This window comes from Hemicordylus capensis, chromosome 3 (genome assembly GCF_027244095.1).
Source record: "Hemicordylus capensis ecotype Gifberg chromosome 3, rHemCap1.1.pri, whole genome shotgun sequence".
Taxonomy (NCBI): Eukaryota; Metazoa; Chordata; class Lepidosauria; order Squamata; family Cordylidae; genus Hemicordylus; species Hemicordylus capensis.
Window position 1 is genome coordinate 219571021 of NC_069659.1, and position 14527 is coordinate 219585547.

Genomic DNA, 14527 nt, shown 5'->3' on the forward strand with positions numbered 1-14527 from the left:
AAGCAGTATATACGTATTTGTTGGTGGTGGTCTGTATTTAATTTGTTCTGTTTAAGTCAATGATTGGAAATAACAATGATCAGTTCTTTAAAAAATGTTTAATTTTTATAGTTTATTTCTTCTAGCAGGGTACGATTCTATAAAATTAAATAAATGTTTAAATTACAAAAGCCAAAACAACCCAAACCACTATAAAAACATCAGCAAACATAAGACTAGCAAGGACTCACAAGAACAACAGAAGGCTAACTCCCAAAGACAGGGAGTTACTAAAGGTAGAAACTAGGTTTTAATTGAATTGAGAAACAGAAAGAAAAGGAAGCAAATTTTTTTTTAAAGCATACTTGTGTAATTCTAGTTTCACTTCCCCTCTCTCAGTTTATATATCCAGCTATGTCAACTCCACTGGAGAGCAGCCATTAGAGAATTGGTGTGCTCTTCAGACATCTCATCAAAATGCAAGGACTTGCATTTAAAACTACCAGCAGTGTCCTGCCTGCAAAAGTACCACACTAGCCAGCAACAGAAAATCCAGGCAGCCACTGCCTTCCGCAAAAGTGCACTGTGCAACAGCCACCAGCAGTATGTCAGCCTTTAAGAAGAGGGCGGTGAATGGGTGTGGAAGGCAGGGGTGGAACCAGCAACTGGGGCTGACACTCACAGCAGTGGGGGGGGGGGGGCGGGGGAGAAGCAGCATCCTGACACCTCAAAACTGCTGGGAATTCTCTCTGGTAAGAGAAACCCTTTTTCATTATAGCAGAGTGCACAGAGGCACAACACAGCGGAATTTAGCTAGGCATGTGTGTATTCTGAGAGTAAAGTAACTTGGAGCCAGTTCATAGTTTCAAATCAATATAAGTGGTATTTATTAGAGAACTCCATTCTAGATAGGAAAGTGAGGAGATGGAATCTCTAATCTAGCTAGCTAGCTGGATGCAGATGGATTCTGCATCTCTGCACACATGGTGCAGGGGAGAGGAGCTACCATGTTGCAAGGTAGAAGGAAGGGAAGAGGAAGGAAGTGGCTGGAAGGAAGGAAGTCCCTGAGATTAGCAATCTACATATCAAAGGGATAGTGTCAGAGCAGTAGAGAAGGGATGACCAATGTCTTGACCCTCTAGCCCTCTGACTCACTAGTCTGTCCTCCTATGTCATTGAGACAAGCACAAAGTCCTTCACTTCCAACAAAAACAATTCCCCAAAGGCACCACCTGCGGCAATTGCCTCATTTCACCTCACGAGGGAGCCTCCACTGAGCACTGCATAGCACTGATTTGGAGAGGTGTTTTTTTTTCCCCAAGGGAAGATTCCAGGTTCCAGAGATTCCTGGGGCCATCTATATGCAAATCAAGTTCTGCTACTGACGCCCAAACTAAACATGAATCGTAGCCTGGTGGCCTGTTCTGAACAGCACAAGCTGCTTCTGATGGGTGTGACTGGGATCAGAGAAGCTCTGGGGGAGAGAAGCGCTTAACCTTTCCCCCACCTGCCATTTTCCCTGCTCCCTAAGTGATTTTCTCCACCTCTAGGATTTAAAATGATTAAAACATGCATATTTTGAAACATTCTGGTTGGCCACTAGTGGAGACTTGTAACGATCAGCTCTCCCCTCCCCTAAAGAGTGAACTGGAAGCGAACCCTGTCCTGAATGACAGACAGTGACCTCTGTGGATCAGCCACTCAGCACATAGTGGCTGGGACCTAGAGGGCCTGGCAGCAGGGAGTGAAGGCTGTCTTTGTTCTTAGAAGGAGCCAGGAGGGAGGCGAGAGAAGATGAGGATCAGGAAGGGACATGGAAGGGTTTTTAAACTTTTCCATTTGGTAAAGAGAATGAGAGTCTCCCTGGACAATCATCCAAATCCAGGGATGGGTTAAGCTCTGTAATTAGGGTGTGGTGGCAGTGTATATTCTACCAGTTTAAGTTTAAGGGAACAGCCTTTGTTGAGCAAACATGAAGGGAATGAATCAGTATTTTTCTTCCTCCCATGTGGGCTTGCTTTGAGACAAAGGCTGGGCCTAAATCGTGCTATGCACTACAAGGCTAAATGGAACTTGTTTGGATCCATCAAGGAAATTTTCTCATTTATTATTTCTGCTCAGGAGTAACCCATTCTCAGCTTCCAAAAGGAAATGGTCAGGACAGCTGACCTTGTGTCTGGCCTTGGAGCATGCAAAATTTTGACCCCATGAGAAATGTATCAATACCCCACAGCATTCATACTTGAAAAGTCAGTGGATTTTTGCTGCTGAATGGTTCCCTGCAGGACTGTAAGAGAGCTATATTTGTTAGTCATAAGTTGCCATGACCAACGTGTGAAGGTTGCTTAAAATAATGTTGGGTCGACCACAAGTCTAACACCTGAACATGTTTGAAGCAATAAAGGAGTGACTATTGCAAACTACCCATGAGTCTCCTTTGGGGTTGTGAAGGAATGAGACACAAACCTCTTCAGTATCTTCTATATATATAATTCTCTAAGGCGTACTTGTGGCTAATCTTTTGTGTGGCAGCTCTCATGAGAGTTTGCAAGCAGAAACACAGTGGTGATTGGGCAGTGGAGATTCCATATGCAGATAAGGAGGAGGAACCTGTGGCACCATGATGATTGAGCAGAGGGGATTCCATATGCAGATAGGGAGGAGGAGCCTGTGATGGTTAAGGACAGTTGGAATGCAACTGTTACTGGTCAGAAGATGTTCTTGATTGTAGAGGAGAGGAATCTATGTATCTATCTATATATAAAAGGATAGTGGGCAGGGGTCTGCAAAGAGAGGGGTCGTGAGGGAGGAAAGAGCCCCTTCAGGAGAAGGAGGTTGCCATTGTGTGAATCAGATGAGGAAACAAGATGAATAAGGTCTGTTAACTTAGGAAGGCGGGGAGGGAGAGAGAGGAGGGGAGGGGGGAAAGACAGAGGAGAAGAGCAAGTGGAGGAGAGAGAAAGAGAGAAAAAGAAGGGAGGGGAAGAGAGAAAGAAGGGTGAGGGATGGGCTCAAGCCTGTCATCAGCCTGAGGGGAACAAGTGGTCATGGCGGCGGCGGCAGCAAGGAAAGGCCCAGTCAACCACTGCTGCTGTTTGGGGCTACCGAGGCCATTGGCGGAGGGAGGCAGGTGAGAGAAGGGCCCGGGTCTGTCAGCGGCCTAAGGGGAATGAACAGCCATGGTGGTGGCAGCAGCAAGGGAGGGCCCGGTCAACCGCTGCTGCTGTTGCTCCTCCTGTGGGGAGGAGCAGGAGCAGGGCTCAGGTGAGGGTGGGGAGGTCTCTGGAGATAGGGGGCTGCAGCTTGGCCAATAGGTGCCACAATGCTGCAGCCATGACCCAAGGGTTGAGGGGGATGGATTAAAGGGATGGAGGAGTGACCAAGAGGGTCAAGGGGGATGGAAGCAACTGGGAGGAGGACGAGCAGGAGTGCGGCTCAGGTGAGGGTGGAGAGATCTCTGAGGTGAGGAGGGCTGTGGCAGGGGGTGAGCAGAACAATCAAGTACTAATGCACAGGTGCTCTGCATGGGTTAAGCTAGTTGTAAATAATATGTGTTAGAAAGCTGGCTGGATTCTGTGTTGCTGGCAGGGTCAAAAGTTCCTGCCTGTTTTTTCCCAGTTTCACATTTAGAATATCAGTTGACAGTTTGGTTTCGGAGGGAAAAGATATTTTGAAAAATGGAGGGAACTTTGAGTTGTTCCATCAATCATCTTTATTACGATCACAGACCTGCATAAAATACAGGGGTGATTACAAAGTGCTAAGTGTAATGCATAACGATACATTAAAGGAACTACGGAAACATTAAAAAGCATTTAAATGCATCAAAGGGCATAAAAAGGCATACAAGACATAAAGGTATAAAAGGAGAAAAAGGGATAAGAGGCACAAAAAGATGTAATTGCATAAAAGCCTAAGTGATAAATACAGCGAGACTATAACACTCTATATAAAAGGCACAAAGTTATAGCACAAAAAAGTAGGAGAAGCATAAGTCTTTCGGATGGTGTGCTGTGTTGGATGAGCACATGGTGGCACACAGGAGCCAGCAGAAGGCCAGCCTAGAGCTGCTTGAACCCACTGCTTACCAGTGTCCAATGGATTTTTGACGCTGGAGTTGTTGGTTTGTTTGAAAAATTGTGGGGGCAAAAATGTGTATATATAGAGAGAGAGAGTTTAGGAAGTTCTGGAAGAACTTGAGTCCTGGAGAAAGCCAGTGTGTAGTTTGGAAAAGAGGGAGAAGGAGACTCTCCCTGAAGACACAGTGAGAAAACCAGAGCTGAGGAATTGCGAGCACAGGCTGAGAGGTTCAGTGCTGCAGCTGGAACAAGAGCTGTAATCACAAAGAAGAACCAGGCTGGGTTGAACCCCAGGCCTGAACTGTGACCAGGATACAAGACTGCACAACAAGCCAATCGCTGAGAAGAAGGTAACTGCAGAGGACTCCGTGAAGGGAACAGTTTAGGTAGCTTAGTTTATGCATTTCTCCAACCATTTCTTTTCTCCTGTATGCTCTTTTGATACTTGTTTTGTGTTCTAAATTTTGTTGTGTAAAGAAACTAAAAAGAATGTTTTAACTGATCTCCCCGGCCCCAAGTAAACTTTCTTATTATTTAAAGATTTGAAGCTTGTTTCATTGTCTCCACCTCACGCCTATAAGCCTTTCCACTCTACTGAGTTTTTGGGTTTGGGACATTTTTGCAAAGGTGAAAGGGCTGTTGTAGTAGACCCAGCCATACAAAAAGTCTGCTTGGTGGCAGTTTTTAAAGTATAGGTGGGATAGGCAGGGATTCCTCCATGGGGTACATCCCGGTAGCTGCCCCTAGGGCTGCCAACCCACCCAGATTAGCCTAGAATCTCCAAGAACTGGCAGCAATCTCCAGGTCACCTTTGAAAGTAATCTTGGAGATTTTAATAGCTTGATATTGTGAAAAATATTGGGAAAAATGGGGGGGGGGGTTGGAAATCAAGGAATAATTGTCCGAGCTAGCAATCTTAGTTGTCCTCTTACAACTGGGGAGTTGTAAATGTCAGTGAAAATGGGGATATACAATAGTTACCATCTAAGACACTCGCGTATCTCATTTGCTATGTCTAATAGCTTTTGTCCAGAGTTTCATAATCATATGACATCTGAACAAGCCCTAAGAAATGCTGGAAATGCAAAGATATAGTTTTTCCTAAGGCAAGCAAACATGTAGCATCCGTGAAGATACATGGAAGAAGACACCGATATCTAGTCTTTCCCCTTCCCTGGCCACTGATTCTCACCTATAAATCCCCCCCCCCACCTCCTGGCCATGTTTACTTGTTTCCCCTCTGCCAACTGGAAATAAGCCCAGCCAGCAGCAGCCCTTCCATGAGGCAACCAGAGGCAGTAACCTCCGGCATTGGCACAAAGGGGGCAGCAAGTGCAAACCCTTGCCACCACCCTGCAGGCTTCCTTGCCATCCTCCTCCTCCTCCCTCATCCCACTGAAGCATGCCTCTCCCTTTCCTCCTTCTGCCTTTAACACAAACTTAGGAACACCCATACCCAAACCTGACTTGGTGGCATAATCTAAACTGTTCACATGCCGCCGCTGCCATCTCAGTACTATGACCTGAGAACACGGAGTCCTCATCCACAGATGGGCAGGCGGGGGAGCATATTATCCTTCACTTCAGGTAGCAAAATATCTTGGCAGCCCCCAAGCCCAGCAGAGGGCCTAACAGGACACAGCCCTTCTCACTGCAGGATTCTGCCCTGGCCCCAGTAAAGAACGCCGTCGAGCCGGTGTCGACTCCTGGCGGCCACAGAGCCCTGTGGTTGTCTTTGGTAGAATACAAGAGGGGTTTACCATTGCCATCTCCCACACGGTATGAGATGATGCCTTTCAGCATCTTCCTATATTGCTGCTGGCCAATATAGGTACCAGTGGGGATTCGAAGCGGCAACCTCTGGCTTGCTAATCAAGTCATTTCCTTGCTGCACCATTAAGTGGTTTAAGAACATCAGAACATCAGAACAGCCTAGGGGTGTGCACGGACCGGTCTGGGGCCATGCAAGAGGCCTCTGGACCGGTCCGGAATTCGGCCGGTCAGGCGGGGGGGGGGGAGTGAGTGTGGCTTTAAGGGCGGGAGGTAGTACTTAACACACACACACCCGCCGCTCTTCCCCCTCCGGCGCTGGACTTTTCTCAAATGTTTTTTGGGCGGCAGAGTTCCTCCCTGCCGCCCCAGCCCCCGTCGTTGTCTCCCGATTTTACAAGTAGTAAAAGCTGGCGCCATGCATGCGCTCGCTGCGGTGCACGTGCACCCGTCGCCGCTGCACGCCGCATACGTCATTGTGATGTATGGGGTGTGCGCGCCAGCAGTGATAACGGGTGCATGCACGCCGTGACGGGCGCATGTGTGGCGCCACCTTTTACTACTTGTAAAATCGGGAGACAACGACAGGGGCAGGGGCGGCAGGGAGGAACTCTGCCGCCCAAAAAACATTTGAGAAAAGTCCAGCGCCGGAGGGGGAAGAGCGGCTGGGGGGTAAGTACTACCCCCCCACCCTTAAAGCCACACTCCCCCCAGTGCCGGACCACGCCTCCCTAGAACATCTCTAGAACAGCCCTGCTGGATCAGTCACAAGGCCCATCTGGTCCAGCATCCTGTTTCACACAGTGGCCCACCAGATGCCTCTAGGGAGCCCACAGGCAAGAGGTATGTGCATGCCCTCTCTCCTGCTGTTGCTCCCCTGCAAATGGTATTGAGAGGCATCATGCCTCTGAGGCTAGAGATTGCCCACAGCCACCAGACTAGTAGCTATTGACAGACCGGTCCACCATGAATCTGTCTAAGCCCCTGTGGAAAAGAGGATGCTGGACTAGATGGGCCTTGGACCTGATCCAGCAGTGATGTTCTTAAGGTAGGAGGGATCTTGATCATCTGCTAAGCATTAGCTGGGTAAGTCAAGCTCATCCCTCCCAGATTCTGTCCGAGCTTCTGAATGAGGGAAGAGGAACAACTACCCTACTCAGCTTCACTGCCACACAACTAAAAATCGCTTGTCTTACCCCAATGATGGTTTTATGAACAACACACTGTTGTGGCTCTAATGAGGTATTTATTCATGTATCCCATGCATCCATATTGGGTAGTCTTCTGCTCTACTGATCTTGTTCTGTTCTGTGTTTCTTATGTGTTGGAGCCAGAAAAGCTTACATTTATCCACCAAGGCCAGAGGGTGGCATGTAACATTCTTCGTATTTTCTTCTCCCAAAGGTGAGGTAAGGGTGAGATGGCATGTCATCCTAGATGGCATGACAAAGGTTGCCAAAGGAATATTTTGCAGAAATATTGCAAAATCATGAAGTGAGACGGGGCCATCAAGATGATTCCAAGGACACCACAACTGGTGCAGATGATCTTTGAATGCCCCCTGAACTACATTTGCAAACGCTGGTCAAACGTCTACAAGCAAGTCCTGCAACCAAGCATTAATCCATTTATTACAGGCCTGTGCAACATATGGCTTGGGGGCTGGATCTAGACGGACTTTTCTGCTGGCTCACAGGTAGGAATATTCCGTAGCAAGAGCAAGAGTCATGAAGAGCTCTTGAGAGAGATGCCCCCTCCACCAGGACAGAGCCCACTGACTCCATCAGGAATAAAATGCAAAATGACCTTGATAGAATGGGAAGCTGGGATAAAACACAATGAAATTCAGTATTGAATTAAACAGTTCTCAATTAGAAAAAAACATTGTACAGTTATAGGATGAAGGACACCTGGCTCGGCAGTAGTTAATATGAAAATGATCTTGGGATTGCAGTTGATCACAAGTGGAACATGAGTAGGCAGAGTGATGCAGGTGCAAAGGTGGCCAATGCAATCTTGGGCTGCATTAATAGAACCACAGTTTCCAAGTCATAAAGAGGAATACTTCTATGTTCTTCTGCAATGAAGATGCAGGGGTCTGGAAAAGCTATGAGGAAAGGTTGAAGAAACTGGAGAAGAGATGACAGCGGGGATACATGGTACACTCTTCCAATACCTGAAGAGCTTCTGCATAGAACAAGGCAAAGACTTGTTCTCTGCTGTCCCAGATAACTATTAGGACTAGTTCTAATATGCTTTACTTGCAAGAAGGTAGGTTTTGATTGAACATGGGCTAGTTCAGATCATATGATCAGCCATATGTCCCCTCTACATGCACTGCAATACCCTGTTCAAACCCTATTAAAGGATAACAGTGTCACTTATCAGGAGGAGGGAGGAAAGAAGACTGACTTATAGTTTAAGAAAAGGTTTCATTAAAAGTTGTTTGCATTTAGATATGTTGCTTGGTCTGGAGTTTTAGTGAGGTCAGCAAGGCAACTTGCTAGGTCCTGGGATTGACAGGGAGAGTTCCATGGATCTCAGAACCTAGGAAGTGGAGTCAGTTGGACGTTAACTGCCGAGGAAGAAGCTGGCAAAAACTATATAATGTAGTTTATAGGACTATAAAATGTAGGCATGTGCCCGAAACATTTCGGAGGCCATTGTGGGCGCACGTGCACACAACAGGTGCAAGCACGCTCGCTACTTCCGGCCACTTCCAGCCAATGGGGGGAACGGGGCAGCAGGGAGGAACGCTGCCACCCCGAGGGGCTTAAAAATAACAGAGCGCCAGCAGGGGAAATGCGGCGGGAGAGGTGAGTACACCCTCCCCCGCCCTTAAAGTACTACCCCCATCGGCGCCGAAGATAGGAACATAGGAAGCTGCCATATACTGAGTCAGACACATCCCTAATATAATGGTGAACTGTAACTGAGTGTGTTTTGAACTGTGCTTCTTGGAAAGGATCAACTTTTATTTCATTTGTTTTTCTTTATGAAACAATAAATCTTCTATTTTTAAAATACTTGGACTTGCTCTACTGAAGTAACAGTCCATGCCTGAAGCACTCACCGCTATCAAGGGCAATAGCCATTATAGGAGAGAACTTCTGAAGATAAATTTTGGCTGCAGATACAGGAACCATCACAAATGGTGGAGGAAGTGGGATAAGCTTCAGTGAGTTTATCCAGAGTTACTCAAGAGTAATTTGTACTTTGGACAAAAGGATTCCTTGAGTGTGTATACAAGGTGGCTCCTGATCTGAAAATGATGGAGGACAAAGAGGCTCTTATTAAAACTTGCCCGGAGAAGAATATATCACTTGAGGGGAAAACCTCAAAGGAACTACAAATGTTGTTAATCCAGAGGAAGTCTGTCATGGTTCAGAAAGAACCAGAAATTTTCTCAGCAGCACAGTTGAATCCAGACTACATCAGATTCAAGGAAAGAGAGCTGCAAATGGAAATGGGGTAGCGGGATAAGCAGTGCCACTTTGAGGAGCATCATTTGCAAGTGGAAAGATAAAAACTTTGACTGGAAGAGAAAAGAATGCAGCTGGAGAGAAGCAACAGAAGCTACAGCGTAGACACAAGAGAGATATAGCTCAGAGTTAACAGCAACTACGTAATAGGGTGACACCAAGGATTTTACAGCATATGTCCCCAGTGAAGATCCTTAGGAATTTTTTGTCTACATTTTAAAAGGCAGCCAAGAACTGGGGGTTGCAAGAAGATGACTATATGAGATTTATATCTAATGTCATGGGTGGGGGGGGGTGGATCTTGCAGAAATTTATAATAGTATGCCTGAGTAGAGCTGTGGCTCCTATAGGCAGTGCCGGCGCGTCCATTAAGGCGAACTAGGCAGTCGCCTAGGGCGCCAAAATGGAGGGGGCACCGCGCTGGCCAGCCTGCCGCCCCCCCGCCCCCCGCCGCCGCGAGCAGATTTGGGTAAAAACTACCGCTACCACTGCCGCCGCCCGCCAGCCCTCCCTCCCTCCCTCCCAGCCGCCCGCCCGAGTCCTCACCCGATGATCTTGTAAACAAAGAGAGGAGCTACCGAACAGAGCTCCTCTCTCTTTGAAGTCCTGCAAGTTACTGAGGCTTTGCGCACGCGCATGTGCACTCCGCAAAGGACGGCGATCACCGGAGGCCCGGTCTACCCAGTGATCGGAGGCCCGGTCTACCCGGCCTTTTCCCGGCAGGTAGACCGGGCCTCCGGCGATCGCCGTCCTTTGTGGAGCGCGCATGCACGCGCGCAAAGCCTCAGTAACTTGCAGGACTTCAAAGAGAGAGAAGCTCTGTTCGGTAGCTCCTCTCTTTGTTTACAAGATCATCAGGTGAGGACTCGGGCGGGCGGGTGGGAGGGTGGGCGGCTGGGAGGGAGGGAGGGCTGGCGGGCGGCGGAGTGGTAGCAGTAGTTTTTACCCAAATCTGCTCGCGGCGGGTGGGGGGCAGCTGGTTTCCAGTGCCCCGTTACTCTTTGAAATACGGCCTCTGTGTTTGAAATATGATTGGCAGGGGGGGGCGCCAGAAGGTGATCTCGCCTAGGGCGCAAAAAACCCTAGCACCGGCCCTGCCTATAGGGCTTTTAAAGAGATGCTATTGCAAAGGTTTCAAATGGGTTCTGATTACGTGAGAGAGAGAGAGAGGTGTTCAAAAAGTGGAATTCCAAAACACAAAATCAATGGTGGAATTTGCAGCTAAGGCAAAAGATGCATTGTGGAAGTGGGTGAAAGGAGCAAAGATGGATACTTTTGGAATGATGGTGGAACTTATTGGTTTGGATCAATTCCATTTCAAAATTTCCTGTAAAATTAAGATTAAAATAAAGGGTTGGGCTCCTTTATGACCCTTATGCAGGCTGCAGAGATTGCAGAACAGCCTATTCTGAAACGGCCTATTCTGTCTGCCAGGCCTGTGCAGTCAGACAGGCATATCCTCTCCATCAGTATTATCAGCAGTAGTTCCGCAACTGATAGGTAAGGACCTCCAAGAGTCGGAACTTTGACTGCACTCCCTCCTACTGATGCAAGATCTAACATAAATTCCAATATATCTATTTGCTGCTGTGGGGGTGGGGGCAGGCGCACCCATACCTTTTGAGTTTAAAGTCGCTGCCACACTCCGGGTCACTGCCGCCCCTAGGAGGCCTCCCTTGCTGGCCTGTTGCTGCTGCCAGCCATTGGTCACTCTTCCCAGCCACACTGCACCTCCAGTGCTGGCCTTGTTGCTGCCACCAGCCCAATGGCTGTTCTCCCCAGCCATGCCGCTAGGTCTCCATCAGAAGCCTCTGGCACTGACCCTGCTGCTGCTGCCACCAACTGCTGCTTCCCAAGCCAGGAGGGCTCTGCTGCCTCTTCTGCAGCACCAAAGGCTTCTGCCTGCAAAGGGGAAGCGGGGGTGGGGGAAAGGCCATTTTTAAAAGGTAAGCGACCTCTAAGGAACCTACAATCTAAGGGTGATCCTCTTTAGATTACCTCCTAAAGAAGTAAGTGCCAAATATGGTGCTTGCCTTTTAAAAATGGCCTCCCTCCTTCCCCCCTATTAGGCAGAAGTTCTTTGGTGCTGTAGAGAAGCAGTGGTGCCAGAGCCCTCCAGATTTGGGGAGCAGTGGTTGGTGGTGGCAGCAGCAGCGGGGCCAGTGCCAGAGGCTTCCAATGGGGAGAATGGCCACGGGCCCTATAAACCAATGAGAGAGGGACTAGGATGATTAACTCCTCAGGCAGCCAATCAGGGTGACAAGAGGGTAAAGAAGTATTTTTCTTTTAGCTACTCAGAAGAATCCAATCACCATTCTGGTTAGAGAGCAGGTAGGCTGGCTGTTGGTAAGCCTGATCTTTTGCTGGCTTCTTTGTTTGTGTTTGTTTGGAGGGGAGGAATGCAACATCTGCTTTGTCTCCCTTGCTCTCTAATCTGATCTGTATGCAATGCATTATGGCTCATTACCAAAGTGACATGCAATAAAACATCAGAAGGAACAGCAAACTATAAGACTGGACTAATTAGATTAGAAACTGGCATAAGAAGCCAGAAAGTTCTTTTAGGGCAAATGCATGGATTTTCGAATCCAACATGCTTTTCACATAATTGTATTAGTGGCTTTCCTTGTGGGTGTGGTGCAAAGAAGGAATGAATTCCATTGGAAGGAAAATAATTTTAAAAATCAATTTGCTATGCCGAGAGCTAACCAGGTTTTTCTCTGGATTTGGGCCAGTATCAGTACCATTAATATGTCCACTGGGGGTTATGGCTCATTGGATAAGGATTAAGGAAGTGATCTCTGTAAGGAATTAACTCGGAGACAGCTCACAATTGACTCAGAGACAGCCCATATGAGGGGAAAGAGTGCTGAGTCACCCCTGCTGAGCTACCCAAGTAGGCTTCCCTTTAAAAACTTTTTACTTTAGACCTTTGGTAGAATAAAATGCTGCCACCAGATACTCTTTTATCAGAGACTGGACAGCCTGGCCTGGAGTGCCACATCCTAGACATCTCTCTTTATCTTGCTATTGGGCAAATATAAAAACCTACCATGTGTATGCCTAAACGGGATGAGAAAACAATGATAGTCTGCTGAGCTCTTGGAGACACTCTGCACTAGAAACTCCCCCTTCTGCCCCCACTTTCTCCTGCTGAGTTAATAACCAACTCTGGGAGGTCTGTAAAAATAAAAGAAGAGAGAAAACCCCTTTTATTCAGTTACTACAGACTGGTAGGGGTGTGCATGTGTGTTCACCACTTCCAGTATTACTCTGACTGGGGTAGCAAGAGGGAATACAACTGCCCTGCACCATCGATTTTTAATGCAGCGCCGGAGGGGAAAGCACAGCAAGGGAGGTAAGAGCACCCTCCCCACGCCTTAAAGAGACCCCTGCCCTCACGCCTGAACCGGTTCAAACACAGGGGTTCCGAACCTGTTCGGCATTCTAAGAACAGAACGCTGAAGAGGTCCGTGCACATCCCTACAGACTGGTCCGTCTGAGGCTTTAGCTTTTTAGATGCACTTGAAATTGCTTAGCTTGGTTACAAGAATATTTCAAAATGCCCAGTTCTTTCTTAGGCGGCACACAATGAAATCTTAGTTACTCAGTTGCACAGATACAGATATTTGGAAATGCAAAGAACACACAGAAACAAAATAAATTCCTAATGCAAAGTCTGACTAAACAAACTGTTCCCTATGCTGGATTCCTGAAGCCAAAAATCCCTGGCTTCCTTTCCTTTGAAAACTCACCCAAACTCCTGATGAGAACCAAGCTTCCTGCAATCCTGTCTTTCAAGGATCTTCAGAGTCATACTGCGAGAACAAACTCCATGCTGGATTCCCTGCTTCTCCGCACTCTCCCTCCACTTCCTCTTTCTTCATCCCAGAAGCCCCATCAGTAGCCCTCATGTCCCACCCACCTGGTGGACTGATTGGTTGAGACTGAGGATCACCAGCCTGTCAGCCAAGACAGGGGTTCACTTCCTATTAATTCTCTTGTGTCTGGTGAAGCTGGGTCACCACACCTCTTTAAACTGAGACAGGAGGTGGAGACTGGGATTGACAGTTCCTGTCTCAAAGTGATGGGAATACAAAACTTACTTACTAACTAACCTATCTATATACAGAACAGTATTAAACAATAACATTTCAAAATAACATTTGGAATCTCTTGTCCTGTGGCCCCCACCCAGAGTTCCTTACATTCCAGTGGGGTCTTCAGTGGGTCCCTGTGACAAGGCACCTGCCACAATGTTGGTCTTCCCCTGGGTATGCTCCACCATGAAGCCATACTCCTGGAGGGCATGACTCCAGTGAACAAATTCAATCACAGAGGAGCAGCAACCCAAGAGGAGCCTGGATCGTTGATCTCAATGTCAGCCCCTCAGATCTTTTGGAACTGGAGCAGCTGGAGCCAAATGCCCCCTTCATTGCCCCCAAGTCCCCAGAAGTGGCATCAATGCCATGCCAGGGTGAAGCTCCAGTAGGGGAGTGCTCCTGGGGCATCCCTCATGATGGGCCTACTTGGAAAGAGGGGGAGGTCAGCTCAGGTGCTTCCTTAGGAGTGGGGTTGACCTGAGGATCCAGGAAGAGGCAGGGCTCTCACCAGTGACATATATCCATATTTGACACCAGCTTTTTGCTAATTCAACAGCTCCTTTTTAGAGCTCGTGCTTCCAGGCTGCCTTGCTGCCCTGCTTGACACAGGTTTAGGCAGCCTCACATATAGAGTTGCAGAATTTACACAGAAGCTAAAATAGAAGTAGGTAGCTATTCTTTCACTTTCTCAGGGACTACCTGAAGATTTGTGTGTAGAAATGCAAGGGAAAAGCAGAAGAGTCCAGGCGAGGGAGCTCAGACCATCAGCTTCTGAAAGGACTACCAATTCTACAGGGGGGTAGCAAGGTTGGAGTGGGCCCAGAGACAAGATTTTAAAATGTCCACCCCCTCACTGAAGCTCAGCTCATAAAGTAAAGAAATCTTAAATGAGGCTGAATAGTGGTAACAAAAAGCATAGTAAAATTTATAACCTATGTGCCACAACAGAACATCATCCTAAATTATTTTTTTAAAGGTTTTGTAAATTGTGGACGATGCAAGTCATTTAATGGTACTAGAGAAAGACATGCTGTTCTGGTTGCTCCAGGTCTTAACACTCACATCAATTTCGTAGGATGAATACAACTGAAGGAAGCCCAGGTGGGTGCGCGGC

At 47.6% G+C, this 14527-nt stretch overlaps 1 protein-coding gene across 4 annotated transcripts in view; it reads right to left on the reverse strand.

The window, feature by feature from the left end:
• Positions 1-14527, reverse strand: part of GPRIN2 (G protein regulated inducer of neurite outgrowth 2) — a 47904-nt gene that overhangs the window by 17301 nt on the left and 16076 nt on the right. The window contains exon 1 of one of the 4 annotated variants that reach the window (XM_053311864.1): positions 10928-11039. The exons of the other annotated variants lie outside the window; for them this stretch is intronic. The gene's annotated coding sequence lies outside the window, so the exon portion shown is untranslated. Of the gene's footprint in view, positions 1-10927; positions 11040-14527 lie in introns of those variants that run through there. 4 annotated transcript variants of the gene reach the window in all.